We start from the raw sequence: 21,800 nt of genomic DNA, 5'->3' as shown, positions 1-21,800 counted from the left end.
AAGGTTCGAAGGTTCAAAAGATCAAAAGATCAAAGGTTTGAAAGATCAAAGGGTTAAAAGATCAAAGGGTGAAAGGATCATAGGTTCAAAGGGTCAAAGGTTCAAAAGATCAAAGGGTTAAAAGGTCAAATGTTCAAAAGATCAAAGGGTCAAAGGTTCAAAAGATCAAACGGTCAAAGGTTCAAAAGATCAAAGGGTCAAGAGATCATAGGTTCAAAGGGTCGAAAGATCAAAGGGTCAAAAGATCAAAGGGTTAAAAGGTCAAATGTTCGAAAGATCAAAGGGTCAAAGGTTCAAAAGATCAAACGGTCAAAGGTTCAAAAGATCAAAGGGTCAAGAGATCATAGGTTCAAAGGGTCAAAAGATCAAAGGGTCAACGGTTCAAAAGATCAAAGGGTCAAAAGATCAAATGTTTGAAAGATCAAAGGGTCAAAAGATCATAGGTTCAAAGGGTCAAAAGATCAAAGGGTCAAAAGATCAAAGGTTTTGGGGGAGTTGGCTCAGTCTCTCTCTAACAGCAGTTGTGGGAGGGGTGCCCCAGCTTCAAATTGGTGATGGAAGTAAATACACACTCTGTATATAACTTCCATAGTCCCCAAACAAAAGCCATTGGAGCTGAGGTTGCTTTGAGTTGTCATCAACAACCTCTGGAGATCCCTGTTTGCGGGAACACTGGTTGTGTCTGTGTCTGTCTAGATCTATCTACGCACAAAAACACAGAGAGACACCAGTCTGTGTCTACATGTATTTAATGTATATACACATACATACACTCATGACACTTTAAGTGTCTATAGGGATTAGACACTACACAACTCTAGTCTACAGCTTCTTAGAGTCTAGAATCTTAGTGTTCAGACATAGACACTCACATACATATATGGACACTAAGAATAAAATGTGTACGATATATACACAAACACACACAATGTTAGACTCTGTCTGAATGCTAGCTTTGTGTCTACATACTTCATTTCTACGTCGACAGTATATACAGTTAATAAACAAACAGTTGCCTAAAAACCTCAAGCATATTAGTAATCCGATGTTTATTTTTTAAATCAATCCATCCAATTTGTATATTGCCCCAAACTTTTGTCTCTGGGCGGTGAACAACATAAAACAAGTTCACACAGAAGAGATGGGGAGGGGACGGGCATCTCGGGGCAGCAACGGAGAAGGCCTATCCCTGTGTAGCCACCAGATGAGACACTGGCCGCTGGCGCGGGGCTTCTGTGTTGACGCGGCCTCCTTCCAGGCCCTTTCACTTGGAGGGTTAGGAGCAAGTGACATTAGCCATTCTGAAATGTTTACAAGACAGCAGTTTTATGTGAGAATATTGGAGATCAAATCAAGTTCACAGTTCTTGGGTTGTGCTTTTCAGAGTCACTCCATTCTCATAAATACAAAGTCTGTGCATTGTACATAGATTTTTCAGTTCTCGGATGAAGAGCTCCCGCAGAGACACTGGACAGCCCGTTATTGTCTCTCCTGCATTCTCTCCCACCCGCTCCAAGCTTTATTTCTGTTCACTTCTTGACCTGGGTCCCATCCATCTGAGCTTAACATGCCTCACAGGGCTGTTGGAAAGGTGAGGTGGTTCCGGATCACCACACGGGCATGCAGCTTAGGGATAAAAGGCCTCCGAGGCACAATGCCTCCGAATCCCAGCTGCAGGGGAGCCACAGCAGGAGAGGGGGCATGCCCTCACCTCTTGCCTGTGGGCTCCCCAGAGGCATCTGGTGGGCCACTGTGGGAAACTGGATGCTAGACTAGATGGGCCTTGGGCCTGATCCAGAAGGGCTGTTCTTATTATTCAATTATCTTTCTGCTGAAGTTGCCACACGGGTCAGCTAGGAAGATAGCGCACACACGAAGCCCCTGGGACAGCCACTATCTTGGACATTTTGCTGCCTCCCTCAGCTATTGAGAGATGTGGCCCACCAGGTCCAGGCCCGAGGCCCCAGAATACAGCCACATTCCAAGCCCTACTCATGCACTACAAACTGTGGGTGCCATACTGCTGCAGATTGCCATTGGCAAATGTCCTCTTACCAACACCACCCCTAGTTTTAGATGAGCGGTAAGCTCTCAGAAAACATGTGTGCAACGCCGCAGTCCAAAGCACACACACCACAGCTTCAAAAAGTACATAGGACACTGTTTTTACACTAACTTAATCAATAAATACGGAGTCAGACCATTAGACCTTCTGGCTCAGCATTGTCTACCCAGACTGACAGCAGCTTCCCCAAGGTTGCAGGAAGGAATCTCTCCCAGCCCTATCGGGAGATGCCTGGGAGGGAACTGGGAACCTTCTCTTCCCAGAGCAATCCCATCCCCTGAGGGGAATATCTTACAATGCTCACACATTTAGGCTCCCATCAAAAAAATAGCTTTGATTACACAGGGCTTTACATGAAAAATTGCTTCAAGGAACCTTAGAACATAAGAACAGCCCTGCTGGATCAGGCCCAAGGAAGCCCATCTAGTCCAGCATCCTGTTTCACATAGTGGCTCACCAGATGCCGCTGGAAGCCTACAGGCAGGAGTTGAAAGGGGCAGACCCTCTCTCCTGCTGTGATTCCTCTGCCACTAGTATTGAGAGGCATCTTGCCTCTGAGGCTGGAGGTGGCCCACAGCCACCAGACTAAAGTAGCCATTGACAGATCTGTTCACCATGAATCTGTCTAAGCCCCTTTTAAAGCCAAGCTGGTGGCCATCACCACTTCCCATGGCAAAGAATTCCATAGACTAATTATGTGCCGTGTGAAACTAAACTCTTGGCATCTCTTGGTATTTCAAGCTATTAATACTGACCTGATCAAGTATTTGTATGCCTTGCAATGACTTGTAACCACATGCTGCCTGTTGGTATGAAATGGCTGATGTCTACTCTGCTGTTATGCAGAAGGAGCACATCATTCCAAGGAATAGAGAAGGAAGGCACCCCTTCTGTGGATGATGAGCCCATATCCTCTTGCACAGGGGATATTCCTCGGGGGGGGGGGGGGCGGCTCCTAGTAGTGTGTGATTCAGTCATTGGGGTATAGGGAGGTGGATCTGTGACCTGCCTATAGATTGTATGATGACTTTGCCTGGTGCAAAAGTTGTGGGTGTCACATGGTATCTAGCTAGGCTGTTAGGCATTTTTAAATCCTGGCAGCATCTCCAGGTGGGGCCTGGGAAAGACTCTTGCCTGAAATCTTGGAGAGCTGCTGCTGCCAGTCAGTGCAGACAATACCGAGCTAGATGGTCTGACTCAGCAGACAGCAGCCTCCTATGTTCCTAAGCTGGGTCCAGACCTCTTGTGTCCCAATACCACCTTCACACTTACCATCTCCAGCTGCTCGTCAAAGTCCTCACTCTCCACCAGCTTGATCGGCAGCTTCAGCTTCTCTTTCAGCCGCTTGCCTTCTTTTGCCAGGAGGGTGAAGCGCAGCCTTGTCCACACCTGCTTGATCTGCATGGTCTCCTTCAGCTGTTTGATGACTTCCAAGGCCTGCAGGTGAAGTGAGTCAGGGGGAAAAAAAATGAGATTAGGCTTGCAGAATTTATAGATAGGGCCTGAGATAGATAGGGCCTGAGATGTGCAAAACATGGCGGTAACGGAATCATAAGCAGCGCACACACACACACCCCATCCTGATTCCATTACTGGTGTATTTTGCCCATTTCAGACGCTATCTATAATATTTAAGGGTTTTGACAACTCCCCTTCTCTCGCTTGCCCACCTCAGATTTCCCCATCAGCACAATCAGCAGTTTACTTCCAAACGTTTACAAACATGGATTATTTTTATTTATTTAGCATATTTTTATACCGCCCCAAACTCACGTCGCAGGGCAGTTTACAACAAAAACAAACAGGCAGAAAAAGTAAAAACATGAGTTAAAATAAACAACAAAAATTAAAACATTACTTAAAACAAAATAAATGACACTGTTACTGTATCAATCAACCTTTATCCATCAACATTAATAAAGGTTGATTGATACAGTAAAAGTTAAAACATTACAATAATCTAAAATTTTAAAATGACATTTAAAACAATGTTAAAACTATTAAAACAATATTTAATTAAAAGCCTGGTTGAATAGAAGTGTCTATAAAGACTTTTTAAAAGTTGTCAGAGATGGGGAGGCTCTTATTTCAGCAGGCAACGTGTTCCAAAGCTCTGGGGCAGCAGCAGAGAAGGATTATTGACTAAGAAGTCGTTCCTAGCTATTTATTTATATGTATTTTTTTTAAAAATTGAGCCCTGCACTCTGTGTATGGCCAGAAACACATTGAATATAGTTTAACTGGCAGGTGGAGAGGGCGGGGGTGTTTACACAGGCCTATCTGTCAATCTCCCAACCTGCTTCCGCCCCAAGTCCCGCCCACTGCCGGAAGTACTCAAGCTCTGCTGCTGCACTGTGTTCTTCCTCACCCAGACCCGGTGGCGGATCTGCAGGCAATTCAGACAGTTTGGGAGAGCCCCCCCCCCCCCCGCACCTCTCTCTGGCTGCGCTAGTTCCCTTCTAGCAATCAGTTTCCAAGTCACACTCTTTCTCCTGCTCAGTTCCCCCCCCCCGCACACAACCACCCACTCTCTCAACCTCTCACATGGACACTCCCCCCACAAGTCTGTGTTTCCTTTTCTTCTTCTTCTTCCTATCTCTAGTTCCCTTTCTTCCTCATCCATTTGGATATAATTGCGGATCTGGGAGGGAGAGATGGAGAAAGAATAAAAGTTGGAGCATTGGGTTTTCTTTGTAAACTAATTGCTAACTGATTGCACCTTTAAAAGTGGTTATTATCTTACATTTAGCAGGGGGAGAGCAACTGGCCCTATCCATCCCCAGCACAGCATCCCTCTAGTGGCTGTTGCTGGTGTCTAATTTTATGTTTCTTTCAAGGTTGGAGTGGGCCCAGAGACGAGATTTTAAAATGAGCCCTTCACTGCCATCCTCCCGGCCCAAAGTCTCTAGATGATCCAGCCAATGTTAAGCACTTTTACATATCAATTTCAACAGAAGTTAAAGTAAGCCTTTAACAGCTAGCTGAAAAAACAGGTTGCTTACCTGTAACAGGTGATCTGGTAGTGATCCGTTGAGTCCATAAGTGAATGGGTTCTGCGCCTGCGCAGGCACCTCTCGGGCCAACTAGGTAGATCCTCGCGACGCCCAACTGCCTTTCTGCACGTGCTCCTGCATTCCATCTATATAGTGCGGTTGGGCGTCTTCCGTTAGTTTTCTGTGCAGACCGCCTTGTATGCACAATCTGCCAATTGATGAATCTACTTCTGCAGTGGGGATGGCTTCTGGGCGGGTCTTATGGACTCAACGGATCACTACCAGATCACCTGTTACAGGTAAGCAACCTGTTTATCTGGATCGTGATCCGTTGAGCCCATAAGTGAATGGGTGATTAGTTAGCTGACCCTCCGTGTTCGTGTTAGCTGACCCTCCGTGGTGGTGGGTGCAGAAGAATGCCCTCTAAGGCAACACCCTTTTTAACACACTTCGCCCATATTCCGCCTGCCGCGCCATGCGCAGGTCCACTGCATAATGTTTTATAAACGGCTGTTGCGATGACCATGTTGCAGCAATACAGATGTCATCCATTTTAATCCCTGACAGATGAGCTGCCGAGGTTGAGTAGGCTCTAGTAGAATGAGCCCTTATAGTTTTTGGTGGCGCTACATTCTGCAGCCTATAAGCCAACAAGATTAGTTCCACCAGCCAATGGGCAATACGTTGCCGAGACACCGACCTCCCCTTGTTCTTGCCTTTATAGGCCACAAACAATTTATTCGACTTTCTGTGCTCTTTAGTCCCTTTCAAATAATACAGCAGCGTACGACGCACGTCCAGAGCATGCAGTGCCTTCTCCAAAGGAGACTGAGGATCTTTAAAAAAGGTTGGCAAGACTATTTCCTGATTCAGATGGAACCCTGTTATCACCTTTGGACGAAAGTTAGGGTCCAACCTCATCACCACCTTATGTGGGTAGAATAGGGTTTGTCCGCCCTTAGAGCCGACAATTTCCCCACTCTCTTTGCTGTGGTTATTGCGATTAAAAATGCAGTCTTAAGCGTTAATAACCGCAAACTAGCCTCATGTAATGGTTCAAAGGGTTTCTCCGTTAATGCAGAAAGCACCAAAGACAGACTCCACTGCTCCAAAGGTCTCTTAAGTGGAGGGTAGAGATTATTCAGCCCTTTCATGAACCTTTTACATTCCGGGTGAGTAAATACTGTCTTTCCATCCCACCCCGGAAGTCTTGAGGATAAAGCAGCCAGATGCAGTTTCAATGATACATTTGCTAGGCCCTTCACTTTCAGGCTAGTTAAATAAAGCAGCACCTGGTGCACTGATGCCGTCCATGCTTTGAATCCACTCGCCTTTGCATATGCTCTAAATCGTTTCCACTTACAGAAGTAGCTACGCCTAGTAGACTTGCGTCTGCTATTTAACAGAATTTTGTTTAAAAGTTTATTCTCCACACTGTTAGTTTTAGGGTCTCTATCTCTGGGTGCAGTACCCTGCCCCCTGCCATCTGCAGGAGATCTGACGTCGCTGGTAGACGGTAATGCTGCCCTCTGCACAGGCGAAGCAACAGGGCAAACCACGGCTGACGTGGCCACCATGGGGCCACCAGTATGCAGTCTGCCTCATCCCTTAGGATCTGTGCCAACACCCGATTTAGGAGAGGCAACGGCGGGAACAGGTAAAGGAGCCCCTTTCTCCACTCGTACTGAAATGCATCTCCCAGAGACCCCACACCTATTCCCGCACGAGAACAGTATCTCTTGCACTTTCTGTTCCCCTCCGTGGCAAACACATCCACCGCAGGGGTCCCCCAACGATCGAAAATCTGTCTGATACAGTCTCCCTTGATCTCCCACTCGTGTCTCTGGTTGTTCAGAGTGCTCCGACTGAGAGCATCCGCCAGGTGGTTGTCCACCCCTCTGATGTGAATCGCCACTGGATATATGGCATGGGCGATGCACCAGTCCCACAACTTCATCGACAAGGTGCAGAGTGTTGGAGAAACTGTCCCTCCTTGTCTGTTTAGATAAGCTATAGCTGTAGTATTGTCCATCTGGATCTGTACCACAGATCCCCTTAGTTGTGGTTCGAAAGCTCTTAACGCCAAAAATGCAGCCATTAGCTCCAGATAATTGATATGGTATCCTGCCTGATGAGGTGTCCACTGACCCTGAATGCAATCTCGGGCGCAATGCGCACCCCACCCTTGTAGGGATGCGTCCGTTGTGATCCACACTTTCGGAAGCAGAGGTCTGAACGGTACTCCTTGTAAGAGATTTACTCCCTTCATCCACCACTGCAGGGAAGCTTGTACACCCCTGGGAAGGTGCAACAGCATGTTCTGGCTGTCCACATTGAGACGGAAGTGGTTCAAGAACCACCGTTGAAGGGGTCTCATCCGTAGTCTCGTGTAACGAACCGTTGTGTTGCACGAAGCCATCAGGCCTAAAAGCCTCTGGATCACCCTTGCTCTCTGGTCCGGTTGGTTGTGGAATCGAGTTGCTAACGCGATGATCTGAATGCATCTCTCCATCGGCAAGAATGCCCTTCGTTGCTCTAAATCGAGGATGGCACCTATGAAACTGACTTTCTTTCTTGGGGTCAAGTTGGACTTTTTCCAGTTCACATTTACCCCCAATTCCTGGAGATGATGTAGCATCGTTTGAATTTGAGTCTCCAACAGTTTTCTGTCCTTGCTCACCAGGAGCCAGTCGTCCAAATACAGGTAGACCACTAGGCCCTGAGTGCGAAGGAATGCAACTATCACTGCCACCACCTTGGTAAAGACTCTTGGAGCTGTTGATAGTCCGAAAGGGAGGACAGTATATTGGTAAATCATATTCCCCACCGTAAAGCGTAGATATTTTCGGTGATTTTTCTGGATGCCCACATGGAAGTAAGCGTCTTTCAGGTCTAACGTTGCCGCCCACTCTTCCTGCTCCAGAAAGGGTAGAATCTCCTGCAACGTCGTCATTCTGAACTTCCGGGTCCAGACAAAATCGTTGAGGTCTCTCAAATCCATGATTGCCCGTATCCCTCCATCCCGCTTGGGTATTTGAAAATAGCGGGAGTAGAATCCGGACAACCTCTTCGCCCACTGCACTGTCACAATTGCTCTTTTTTCCAATAACACTTTTATCTCTTCTTCCAACACTGGTGTTGATCTCGTGAAACGGAGCCCTGAGAACGGGGGTAGAGTTGTGAACTCGATTGCATAACCCGTCTCCACAAGCCTCAGAACCCACTGATCTGATGTTATGTTGTGCCATGCCACAGCATGGCTTGCCAGTCTGATGTTTGAGCTGACAACTACAGGGCCGATGGTAGTGGTCCTGGCAATTGTGTCTAAGTGTACTGGGCTGACATTGCAATCAAAACGACTGCTTTGCAGCCTCCTTGTTGTTATTACGATTATTTTGGCTTTTGTTTCTATTGCTGCCGTTGTTGTTGTTGTTGTTCCGGAAGCCTCTAGATCTCTGGTAGGGCTTGTTCTGTCTCCTGAAGCCTCCCCTATCTGGGTAACGATATGGCCTTTGTCTATTGGGATTGTATGCTCTGGAGCCAGTTGTTGAGGTGGACACCATGAAAGTTTTTGCTGTAAATTTAGATTTTTTCAGCGTCTCCATGGTAGTGTCTGTACTCTCATGGAAAAGACCCTTTCCATCAAAAGCCAGATTCTCAACCCGGTCTTTCATGTCTGGCTGGAGAGATGTTGCACATAGCCAGGCACAGCGACGCATGGTGACTGCTGTCACCATGGCTCTGGATTCAGTTTCAGCTAAGTGTTTGAAAGTACTAAGCTGCTGTTTTGTTACTGCGGTCGTCTTTTCGTACACCTCATGGAGCCTAGTCTGCAGCTCCTCCGCGGACATGGAGGTCGAATCATGGAGCAAGTTGTCCCATAGGAGGTGAGTGTACCTCGCCATACACGCTGCGTAATTTGCAATTCTGATAGCTAGACTTGAAGTAGCATACAGCCTGCGGCCTAACACATTAATCTTTCTGCCCTCCTTATCTCCAGGAGTCATGTGGCGACAGCCGCCCTTGGATGAAGATGCACAATCCACCACAATGGAGTTAGGATCCGGGTGATGCAGCAGGTAAGTGTCCTCTCCATCACATATCCGATACAAATTTTCAATGCGCTTTGAAGTTGGATTCACTGAATGCACCATCTCCCATGCTGATTTTGCTGCCTTTGATATAGCCGGTATCATGGGTAAAGATACTGGATGCGAAGCCTTTGACTGGAACATCATGTTGTAAACTGGGTTGGTAGACTCAGTATCTGGCAGCTGCAGATTTAACCCCAAAGCCTCTGCCATCTCTCTAATCATTACATGGTACGCTTTGAGTTCTTCAGTTGGGGATCTTGAAAGGCGAGGTGGTACTTCAGGTGGAAGCTCTGTCTGTCCACTGCCTTGATCAGAATCCGTCCCCTCAGTACCATAGTCCTGATGCACTGACCCAGGAGAAGATTCTCTGGACGATGGGCTCGGTGGTGGCGGAGTGCTCTTTCTCTTCCGCTTCCCACTTGGTTTCTCCCTGTGGGCAGCGGCTGTAGGTGGATGACTCTCTTCCCGAGGTTGTGGGTCGGGTTGTTGCGCCTTCCACCTTAAGTATTCCGCGTAATCGTGCGGGAGTGTGTGTCTGAACCCACACGTATGCGAGGATTGAGTTGCTGGATGGTGTATGCTGTCATCCAAATACCCAGGCAACGGTGGCACCACAGCCAAGGGTGACTGGATCAAAGGTTCGGCTGCCACTCTTGGGGAAAGCGATGGAGTCCTTGGATGGGGGCGCGCCCGCTCCAACTCCACTTCCTCTTCCCCTTCCTCCTCCTCCTCATCCAATCCTGCACTCACAAACCCTTGGAATGTGGATTCTGCAGGGGTGTTCGGATCTGATGCCATCAGGCTCCTGAGTGCCGAAGTCGCACTTCTATCAGAGCAGTGGCTTCCCTGGTTCCGTGGAGTCGAGGGAGACTGTTGAGGAGTGTGTGCATGGGAGAGGGAGACACGGTGTACATTCTCTCTCGGCGCCGAAGAGTCATGGTTGCTCTTCGCCTTCGATGTCGAGCTCGATGTCGAAATGACCCCCGGTGTGCTCACTCCTCGATGTCGGCGTCGAGGGTGATGGTACCGATGATTCGCCTTTTCGTTCCGTTCTCGATGTTGAGGGTGTCCTCGACGTCGAGGCTCTCGGTGTCGAGACCGGGCTTGAAGTTCGATGCTCTGTATTCCACTCACCCTCCGATCCCTGCACCGAAGAAGGTGATGGAGTTTTCAGCCTATGTCCAGTCTTCTCACCTTCATGCCCGACACTTTCCTCTCGTCGATGTCTTTTTTCCTTCCGCTTGTGCTCCTTCGAAGAGACTTCCAAAGGTCTCTTGAAAGCTTTATCAGACACGGTTTTAGACTGTACTGCGACAGCTCCGTGACTCCCTGCGCCCGATGCCGTAGCCGATGTCGATTCTGTAGCCGATGTCAACGGATCTATAGGGCGAGGGGTCGGCGGGCGGAGTGCGTCTTCATAAAGCGCGGCTCTAAGGCGCAACGCCCGATTTGTTCTCGTTTGTTTCGAGAATGCACAGCAAATTTTACAAGCTGCCGTGTTGTGCTCCTCACCGAGACACAACAAGCAGGCATCATGATGGTCGGTGGATGGCAACTTTGCCCGACACCTCACACAACGCTTAAACGTAGTTTTATTCTCCATTTTCCGTAAGCAGTCCGTCTGTTTGCAAAATCCAACAACAATCCAAGTAAAGCCAAAGAAATCAGTCCGATCTGTCATCTAAACTAGTCCGTTAAACAAGTTTCAGATTCCGTTTAGCAGTCCAGGTAAAGCCAGATAAATCAGTCCAATCCGTCGTCTAACTTAGTCCATCAAGCCAAATATCCAATTCCGTTTATCCTGTCCAATATTCAATACAAATTTTCAAGCTGTATAAGTAAAGTTTGTTATTTCTGTCTACCGAGGAGCCCACACGAGGTCTGAACGCTGTGGCGGTCAAACAGAAACTAACGGAAGTCGCCCAACCGCACTATATAGATGGAATGCAGGAGCACGTGCAGAAAGGCGGTTGGGCGTCGCGAGGAGCTACCTAGTCGGCCCGAGAGGTGCCTGCGCAGGCGCAGAACCCATTCACTTATGGGCTCAACGGATCACGATCCAGATTAAATGGATTCTGTATGTGGTTAATGTTGACAAGCTCATGCTTTTTGTTTCAGCAATGTGTTTTCCTAAATAATTCTCTGACTTTTAAGACATTATTTCTGAACACTTAAAAAAAGCCAGTATTTAATACACCAGCCATAAAATAAAAATAATGGAAAGGATTGTCTCAGTGTGCTTTCACAGACTGAGGTAAAAACACATCCTGCACCTACAGTTCAAACATAAAACCTACATTAGTTACATCCCATATCCTACAATAGCATAAAAGAAGCTGAAATCAAGACAGTCTCTGCATTAAGAATGCATTTTTGTGTGAATGCATACTTTACAAGAACTTGATCTTTTATGCAGCATTAATTCAATATCCTGGAACTGGCACCTCTTCCCTGCTTTTATACTCCAAACCACAAAGCAATTAAGCCACATATAAATATGTACTGAGTAAATAGAAAATGACAGATTGTAAGCAGTCTTCTAAACACCCTAATAGGTAGCAAATTAGCAATAATAACTCTTTGGATATGCATGCTTCCATTGTTTTACTATGTTATGTTACTCAATGTTTATGTTACTAAATGCTTAGTGTGTTATGGTTCCTTGTTGTTAGTATGTGTCTGTTAGCTCCTTTGGGTATTCTGTTTTGAAAATGGAAAAGTAGGAAAGAAAATTTATTAAAAATAAATCTTATATAGTGGATGATGCTCTTGACTTCATTATCTCTTTTTAGAAATGTAGATTTTTTAAAAAGGCAGAGGCGGAATTTACAAGGGCCAACCAAGGCCGAAGCGCCAAATATTGAGGAACAGCAGTGGGCAACGTCAAAAGGTGGCTGGCACGTGAGGAAACGGGGGGGACGACCACTGGCTCGCAGGGACTTTGGGGGTAAATCTGGGCGATCTCTATGTGAAACAGCAAGCCAGCAATAGGAAATCAGGTCTATCATAGCAGAAGCAAACTGCTTTGCAGACTGAGGAGACCTGTGGAAGAAGCACCTTCTGGCTGAGACCGCCTCAGGCCCTGGCAATGATGCCCTCCATTAACTGCTGCCTGCCTGCCTTCTTCCAGGGTTGGATCTGCCGCTCTAGGGCACCGGTGAAGCGGGGTGGGGTGGGGGGTGACAATCGCAGGTGGGAGAGGACACCCTCCCCCTCCTCCCTGATAACTACCCCAGGGAAGCCCATTCGCTTGAGATAGTGTGGAATGAGGAGAAAATGCCTTTTCTGAAAGCTGCTTTGTAATCACTTTGTTCTCATGGAATGGGAAAGTGTCTTCGCAAAGAGTGTGAGACAGGACTCAGGTTTGCACTGGGCAAGAAATGGTTAATAGAGTCTGCAAGTTGCCTTGCCAAATTGCGAGCTGTAAAGCCAAAAATTTGCTGACAAGCTAGAGGGGGAAGAGCCCCCCTTTCCTTGTATCTCCTGAAAAGCAAGAGCCAGCAAAAATAACACCTCCAGGATAAAGGAGGACGGCTTGCTTATCAACATAGAATAAAATGCTTCATTGTACTAAGAGGAATGTTTGTCTAAATAAGCAATGATTATAATATTTGTAATATGACGGACAATGATGTTAACCAATGAAACGATTGGTCCCTCGGGGCTGAATGTTGACGCCCAGCTATGTAATTATGCCAAAGTATAATTACCCAGAACAAAGGCAGCTGCGCGCGACTCTCTGGCAGGCCGTTAGGCTCAGAGGGGAGCCATCAGCGCTGATTTCTTTGGGTAAATAAACGGTGATTTTGCTTCCTTCAATCATCCTTGTTTGTCTGGTTTGTGGTAACTTGGGCCTCCCAGGTAACATAAACTGGTGCCGTGAAGGCTCGGATGGTTTGCTGGTGATTACCAGCCCATCGGTGGCTACTTGGGGGTCCTTTTCTCTCGTCGCGGGCGAGCAGCCCTTCAGGCGCCACTTCTTCAGTTGAAAGAAGGAAGGTCTTGACCCCCGGCGGCGTGAGACCCAGACTCCCAAGCCCACCGAAGACGGGCGAGGAACGAGGCACACCAACGCAAGGAGTCCAGACAGGTGCAGTATTGGGAGTCCCGGGACGGGTAGGAGACCAAGGGAGTAGCCCACCCTAGGTCAAGAGCCGCTGCAGGCAGAGGGCACTGCCTAAAAGCAGGATAGGCTCTGGGAGGAGGAACAAGGGAGGAGTTGGTGTGAATGTGTGCAGTTTGAAAGTTTGGTGAGTGCAGAGGGGGACCCCAAAGGGGGAAACCCACCACGAAAGTGGCCTTGCTGAGGCAAGGCGGGACTCCTGAGTACGTTTTCTATCCCGGCGACGGGAGGAGAACCCAAACTGGAGGTGCGAAGCGTGAATTTGTCTGTCTAAAACTCTTTTTGTGCCTCACTGCGTGGACCCCTTACCCGCAGTCTGTCGTCCCCCCGAACTGTCTGTTTGTTCTGAGTGTAAGAGAGCACGCCTCTGGGAAAACAATGGGAGGAGAAGGGTCGATGCTGAAGAGCTTAAAGCCAGGCTTGGGGGGGCTCTGAGGGACTACAGGCTACAGAGTCCCGAGAGCCAGAGGCCCAAGCCTGCCAGTACCGTGTAAAGCACTTGGGGGTCCACATCCCCAAGGCCAGTGGGAATTAGGGACACGGTAGGAAGGAGGCAGTTTGCTCTCTGACCCAACTCAGAATCAGGAAGGCAGGAGATTATGGGATCATCATGATCCTGGCCAACTGAAGATGTTAGTAACCCAGAAGGTGTGGAATGTAGTACAGGGGACCCAGGCTAAACCCCTACATAGGTACCAGGTTGGTCCCTGAGACCAAACGTCCTCCCCCATGGCTCAGGAGCTGTTGCAAGCAACCCTCTTAGTAGCCATGAGGGCAGAGGCCCAGGCAAGCAGGCTGGGACCATTCGCCCAGCAGAGATGGAGGTAAATCTCAAGAGGAGAAGTGAAAGTTGTAGGTGATTGGCACATATTCACTTGGAAAGGTGCAGAGAGGTAGAGATGTTTCAGGAGGTTTATTTGGTGCATGTGATGTAAAGGCTGGTTAATTGTTGGAAGCCAGATGGAAAGAGGCTGGTTTAAGGAAAGGAAAAAGAAAGGTGTGAGGTACTGAAGGTTTGGCATGTTGTTTGGAGTTGCTTGTTGTGAAGCCAGGAAGGTAATGGTTGGGTGGTTGTAGGACAAGGAGGGACAGACAGAAGGTGGAGAAGCAGGAGAACAGAGAAGGAAAGCAGCAGATAGGGGAGAGGAGATAGAAAGGAAGTGGAAGCCGTGGTGGGACGGGAAACCGGAGGCCACCAAAGTCTTGATAGCGCAAGACAAAGCTGGGAGCCTTCCAGTAAGGTATGGGCAGAAAACGGGGGGATCGGACTGACAATCAATCAACCCCCAGTTTGAAATGCCCAAGGAAAAGGCTCATGGCCAGAGACAAAAGGCTAACTTTTGGCGGCCACCACTTCAGAAGGCATGGGTAAGTTGAGCAAAGAGAAGGAACAGGCTAGGACGAGGAGGAGGGTCACAGGGAAGGGAAGGAGGGCCCCACGAGAAACTGGGAACTCCTGCCTGGGAGGCCAGTGGCCACAACACAAGTCTGGCAGAAGGATGCCACAGGGACAGGTGTTGGAAGACCACCATCACAGGGGCCCCCGAGAGGCAGGAGCCAGGAGACTTTGTCAGCCTGGCCTCCCCAAGGACAAACCGGTTACCATCAGCACAGGGGGCCAGAAGACGAGATACAGTAAGGAGATCTTCTGCCTCCCCAAGGTTGTTTGGTGTACCCAGCAAGTGGCTGTTATACACTGCAGGGGCTACCAAAGGGGGGATGGCAGGAAGGCACAAGGCAACAGGAGGGCTGACCAGGCAACACAAAGAATGGCTGAGGGTCTGCAAACAGATCCAGCCCAACAGGGGATCCTGTTGTCCAACCCCCAGACCTCTGGGACCCACAACACCCAGAGGATGGAACCAGGATGGCTGAGTCACCAGCCAGGGACCAGGGCTGGTCCTTTCAGCCAGACAGACAGCAGGCAGGCAATGCCCAGAAGGTTGGGACACACTTTGGTAGAACACTACCATCAGTCCATCCACAGGGGAAGAAATGGCCCCGCAAGGCTACTGCAGGAATCCCTACATATCTGCAACGTGTCTGCTTAGGGGGAAAAGCTTGTGCACGTTGCGTGACATGTGCCAAGATAGGAGCCCGTTGTGCTCCTTGGGGCTCAGGCAGTAGAGGCAGCCCTAATTGAGTATATCCAAATTGACTTCACTGATTTTCCCGGGCAGGGACAGTTCACCAAGTCCCTGCACCTGCTCACACCAACACGGGGTGTTGGCAAAAGGGAAGTTTTTAACGGAATGAAAAGTATGTAGTGGGTTGAGTTGTGAGATTTATAGCAGAGTCAAGAGGAAAGGTCTTGTTTTGGATGGTATAAGGAATGTGGTCTGAGATAGGTTGGGGAAAAGAATGTTGATTTATAGACCATTTTGCTAGTGACTGTGTTTTCTTGGGGTTTCTTTGTTTCGCTTGACTGGTTAACTTGCTCATGGGTTAAGCCCTAAACAGACTTAAATGTTATATCACAGTTTATTTTGTTTAAATGCAGTTTGAAATATGTAGCTGTTCATTTTGTTGTGTTTTTAAAATGATATTTAAAACGTGAACTTCCCTGTTTTCCATCAAAAATGTTTGTTTAAATGTTAACTGTGACTGATGCTAATTTCAGGGGAGCTGTGGGCGTGTATATGTGTGTATGTTTCTATGGGTGCCCAGAGATGCTTCTGTGAAGATTCTGTTCCTGAGAACTTTATTTCTGTTCAGTTCTGTTTCTATTAGGCTCTGTGTGGGATTCCACATTCTGTTAAAATACAGAGAGTATTCTGCCACTCATCTTGGTACAGGCGGGACTTTTGCTGTAGTTGTGAAAGTGTTTTAGTGACTTGCTACAAATGTATATGCAGAAGAAAGGGCAAGTTCTGTCCACTCCATTCTTCCAATGTCAGGTTGTATGTGTCCTTCTTGTCATTGCAATTGTTTTTGCCAAATGTGATTTTATACTGTAGTACTGGCCTTTGGTGACTTCTTTATTTACAAACCTGTAATACTTTCTTGAGCTAAAGGGAGGCTGGAGAAAAGCCTTGTATAAATGTATACTTTTAATTTTCTTCACGTTTTCTGTATGGCCTATGGCTGTAATGAAATTGCTTGAGTGTAAGTGTATAGGTACACCAAGCAGGTATATCGGATCCTCTAACTTTGTTTAAGTTGTTTTTTTATATAGACTATACATGGAAAAGTGTTTCCAACATGGAATTGGTCGAATTCAGAGCCAATGGAGACTATGTAGAGTGTAGTCTCCCCACTCCAAATATTGAGTGAGAAGGAAGATCTCTGAATGGCAACTTGTTATTGTGGTTGAGAAGGAAAAAGGATTTCAAGTCAAATAGTCGAATGCAGTTATGGTGGTTTTTTTTGGGTTTTTTTTGCAATATGGATGAAATATTTCTGCTAATTGATTTTGATGTAAACTAAGAGTATTATCAATGGGTCTGAGGCTTAAAAATTTATAAATTTGTCCTACCGCCAGCCCTGCTTTGCTTTTACAGGGAACTTTAGGACTCCAGATTATTTATACCAAGTAGCAGAGAGTTCCAAAGGACCGGTTTGCATTTTACCTGGAAAACCTCCCAGTTTTAAAAGGGATCAAGTTTTTGTGTGTTATCGTAAAACCCACACCCTGTTTTCACAGCTTCTGATTAGAGATTTGATAATAAATTGTGTTTATCACAGGTTTCACTTTTCTGCAAGACTATGGACAATGCATTTTTTTATTAAAGAAGCCTGTTTGTTTCATGAGACTTTAGACCGCACAAAAGAGATTTTAAAGGTATAGTATTTTTGTTTGGGGCAAGGACTGTTTCTTTTATAGGTTTTTATGAGGATATTGTTGCCCTACCAAGCTTGCTAGTGATGAGGCTGAAGACGGAGAGCTGGAACACTACCTACACATGGCTTAGATGGGGGCAGTGAAGATCCCAAAGGCCAGATGTCACTGACGAATCATGAAGTCAGATACACTGGATGGAGATTGATTGCCCTGACAGAAGTCTGTAAGTATGTAGGCAGCCAGCATAGTGGTTAGAGTGCTGGGCTAGGACCGGGGAGGCCTGAGTCTGAATCCTCATTCGACCACACTGCTGGGTGACACTGGGCCAGCTACTTAAACGGCCTGGCCTGCTTTGAAGGATTGTTGTGAAAAGAAAAAACTTGTGTAGTACACACTCTGGACTTTTCGGGAGAACAGCTGGATATTCGAGCACTGGAGTTTATGTTGTGGCCTCTTGAGTGATAAGAGATTTTAATGCCTTTACAGTCACAAACCCACAAGGGGGTATGGATGTGAACATTATTATTTTCTCTTTTTGATTTTCATTGTTTTTGCCTCCTGCTCAGGATTGCTCATCAGGTGAAGTAAATGAGGACATTATCCCCTGTTTTGGACTTTGGGGGGAGAAAAGAGGGCAAGCAGGAAAACAAAAACATAAATTGGAAAGAAAATGCCAAAAGATCAAATTGAAAATAGCCTCAGGTTTATTTATTGTATTGGGCTACTCAGGAACTCAGTTTCAGCATGTTGTCCCTACCCAGGGGAGGGAAATTGGTAATACATGCATCTGTCTTTTATTTCTAGCATAAGCAGGATTGCCTTGAACTGTCTCTCCCGAGAGGGATGTCTTTCTGTTACAGACCAAAGCAGTGGTCAGGTGAGAGAGAGAGAGGAGCTTTCAGAAGGACCGGCAGTGTGACAGACCGGGCTAACCATCATCAGCAACAGCTGCTTCCTGAGGGGGGGTTCCCTATTTGCATTCCCAGTCCAGGCCAATGATGACGGAACATCCATCGGCTGCCCTGTCTTGTGTTCGAGGAAAAGGCCGTGATGCAGGTTTCTTGTTCCTGATCCTCCTGCATCCCAGAGTGCTGTAGTTAAAGATTTGATGCCAAATATCTGAAGAAGGCCTGAAGGCTAACAGGCCAGCCAGATATTATACGACATTATTCCACATTGCCCATGAGGGGGGAGCCAAGGCTCTCAAGCACATGGACATCCAAGCTTGTCTATGAACACTAGCCAAACAAGCCAAAGCAATACAAGTGGATCAGGAGGACATCCAGGATAGCCAAAATCCTGCAACATTGAACAAGACCAAGGACTCTTGGTTTTTACATTCTAGGGCTCTCCATGGTTTCCTTTGGCCATGACAGACCCTAAAAGGACACAAAGGGGGGGTGAGAGTTGATTTGATCCACTTTTTCATAGCAACTATGTACTATTTAGTCCTTAAATCCTGACTGATGTAGTAGTCGGAATCAGTGTCAGCAAGTGTTAAAGACGGTGGCTGGTGAGTTCAATTTTAGTGAACAAGGCAAAGTTAAGGACAATGAATGGCCCCCAGAGCGGATAATACAGTATTATGGGCCCGCCACTTGGGCTCAAGATGGAAGTTATGGGTACAGAACCCCCATATACATGCTCAATCACATTATAAGGTTACAAGCCGTGCTTGAAATCATTACACATGAGACCTCTTTGGCTCTCAGCTTCCTAGCCACAACTAACACCCAGCTCCGCACAGCAGTATACCAAAATCGGCTAGCACTTGACTATCTGCTAGCAATGGAGGGTGGTGTGTGTGGAAAATTCAACCTGTCTAATTGTTGTATCCAGATCAATGACCAAGGGAAGGCCATAGAGGAAATCACTGATCGGATGGGCAAAATAGCTCATGTTCCAGTCCAGAACTGGGAAGGCCTAGCCACCCCCGATTGGTTTGAAAATTGGTTTGAGTACTTTGGAGGTTTGAAAACCATGGTGGGAGGAGTTCTGATATTGCCTTTTTTTTTGGTTGTTTATTAATACCTTGCTTATTACCCCTGTTTATCTCCTTTGGACAAGAGGCCGTTGAGAGAATTGTAAGAAAAGAAACTGCCCCCCATATAATGGCTATGTATAAAAGGTTACCTCAGGAAGAGAAGCTATAAAATGGCTTCTAAGGGGGGAAAATGTGGAATGAGGGGAAAATGCCTTTTCTGAAAGCTGCTTTGTAATCACTTTGTTCTCATGGAATGGGAAAGTGTCTTCGCAAAGAGTGTGAGACAGGACTCAGGTTTGCACTGGGCAAGAAATGGTTAATAGAGTCTACAAGTTGCCTTGCCAAATTGCAAGCTGTAAAGCCATAAATTTGCTGAGAAGCTAGAGGGAGAAGAGCCCCCCTTTCCTTGTATCTCCTGAAAAGCAAGAGCCAGCAAAAATAACACCTCCAGGATAAAGGAGGACGGCTTGCTTATCAACATAGAATAAAATGCTTCATTGTACTAAGAGGAATGTTTGTCTAAATAAGCAATGATTATAATATTTGTAATATGACGGACAATGATGTTAACCAATGAAACGATTGGTCCCTCGGGGCTGAATGTTGACGCTCAGCTATGTAATTATGCCAAAGTATAATTACCCAGAACAAAGGCAGCTGCGCGCGACTCTCTGGCAGGCCGTTAGGCTCAGAGGGGAGCCATCAGCGCTGATTTCTTTGGGTAAATAAATGGTGATTTTGCTTCCTTCAATCATCCTTGTTTGTCTGGTTTGTGGTAACTGGGGCCTCCCAGGTAACAACAGGAGCATGGCAGAAGGGACACGGCAGGCTGCGCTAGGGGTGTGCACGGAACCGCGGAGCTGCGGTCCGGCACTGGGTGGGGGGTTCCAAAAAGAATGGGGGGGGGCTTTACTCACTCCCTCAAGAATTCTGACGTATTTATTCAAGTAAGCGGGCGGCATACCTGCCCGCCGCCCGCTTCATTCCCCCTCCTCCGGCGGCGCGCGGCTCAGCTTCCTCCTCCTGTTTCAAATCGGGCGGCAGGGTAGCTCCCAGTCCCTGCCGCCCGGCTCTTCAATCCCCCCGTCTCGGCTGGCGGCCGCCCCCTGAGGAGACCCAAGACCCCTGCCGCCCCTTCCCTTCCCATCCCATCCCATCCACAGGCAGTCAGCAGGAGAGCTCTCCTGCCGACCCCATCCCCTTCCCCGGCTCGGCTGCAAATGGCTTCTAGGAAGCCTTTTGCGCGCCTGCGCAAAAGGCTTCCTAGAAGCCATTTGCAGCCGAGCCGGGGAAGAGAGCGGAAGGCAGGGAGTTCTCCCGCCGCCCGCTCGCTGAAGTTAACGTTTCTGGCTTCTCCTACCCTAAAGCCGAGCATGAGGACAGCCCTACAGTGCGGTCCCTGGAAAGGGTACCCAAAGCAAGGCTAAAGTGTGCGAAGGAAAGGTCAGTCTTAAAGTGATTATCCCATTCTGCTCCAGAAACACAGTCCTGTTGGCCTCTCCTCTTATGCCACTGAGGGCGAGTCCCCTGCTAACTGAGCCAAGAGGCACCTTTTAAAAATGGCGATTCTCTGTTTTGAGCAGGAGGAGAGCAACTGGCCCTACCCATCCCTAGCACAGCATCCCTCCAGGGGCTGTCGCTGGTGTTAACTGCAACACTATTTGACTTGCGGCACTATTTGACTTGCACACAAACATTGTCACAAAGTAATTGCTGGTATTTGTGAATGGTCTGAATATTTACAACTAAAGCCTGCTAACTGAGTTAAGAGGCAGCTTTTAAGAGCAGTGGTTCTTTTAACTCAGCACGGGGAGAGCAACTTGCCCTATCCATCAGTGACGTTGGCCAATAAATTTAGGACCGACAAAAAGAAGTACTTTGCCGTACAACGCATAATTCACCTGTGGAATTATCTGCCACAAGATGTGGGGAAAGCCACCAGCATGGGTGGCTTTAAGGGCTTAGATAAATTCATGGAGGACAGGTCTATTAATGGCTACTAGTCTGACGGCTACAGGCCAACTCCAGCCTAAGAGGCAAGCTGCCTCTAAATACCAGTTGCAAGAGAGTAGCAGTAGGGGAGAAGGCATGCCCTCAGCTCCTGCCTGTGGGCTTCCGATGGAATCTGATGGGCCATTGCACTGTGTGAAACAGGATGCTGGACTAGATGGGCCTTGGGTCTAATCCAGCAGGTCCAAGGCCCATCATATGCTTATCGCTTAAGCATTACTAAAATCCAGCAGAGACTCCTCAACAAATAGAAAAATCGGATAAGCTCTTTGGAGAGGCGATCCCCCACCCCCGCCATGTTTCAACCACCTGGAAAGGTGCATTGTTTGTGTTGGCAATGCAGTTTATTTTTTTCTCATAAGTAATTCCATCTTTCAATATCATTAACCTTTAGCCGAGAGGGGCCTGCCCAGATTTAATTGAATTGGCTGTTGCATCAGTGCATGGGAGTGTTTTTAATGAAACCACCTTGGGATTGTTAATGAAAAGCGGTATATACATTTAACAATAAATAAATAACAATAAATGGGAAATAGCTTCAGTTGACAATGTTCACAGATGGCTAAACATTAGCATTTTATGGGTCTCATCATCCAGCGGAAAAGTCAACCTGGAGAGCAACAGAACCCGCCCGCCCGCCCAATCAGAGGTTTTCAAATCTGAGTCCAAGACAATGTTGGACACAACTCCTATCATTCCCAGCCTTCAGCCATTGCGGCTGGGAATGATGGGGGTTATAGTCCAACAGCA

General features: G+C 47.4%; 1 long non-coding RNA gene across 1 annotated transcript; it reads right to left on the bottom strand.

Annotated features, from left to right (window-relative positions):
- Window positions 1–731: 731 nt before the first annotated feature.
- Window positions 732–20,110, bottom strand: LOC128336191 (uncharacterized). The gene is made up of 3 exons (XR_008311843.1): window positions 20,005–20,110; window positions 3,338–3,502; window positions 732–1,301 (listed from the first exon to the last, which is right to left on the bottom strand). It is a non-coding gene; the product is annotated as an uncharacterized LOC128336191 (long non-coding RNA).
- Between the last annotated feature and the right edge of the window lie 1,690 nt (window positions 20,111–21,800).

This window comes from Hemicordylus capensis, chromosome 12 (genome assembly GCF_027244095.1).
Source record: "Hemicordylus capensis ecotype Gifberg chromosome 12, rHemCap1.1.pri, whole genome shotgun sequence".
Classification (NCBI taxonomy): Eukaryota; Metazoa; Chordata; class Lepidosauria; order Squamata; family Cordylidae; genus Hemicordylus; species Hemicordylus capensis.
The sequence above is the reverse complement of the archived record's forward strand: the minus strand, read 5'-3'. Positions and strand labels throughout refer to the sequence as shown.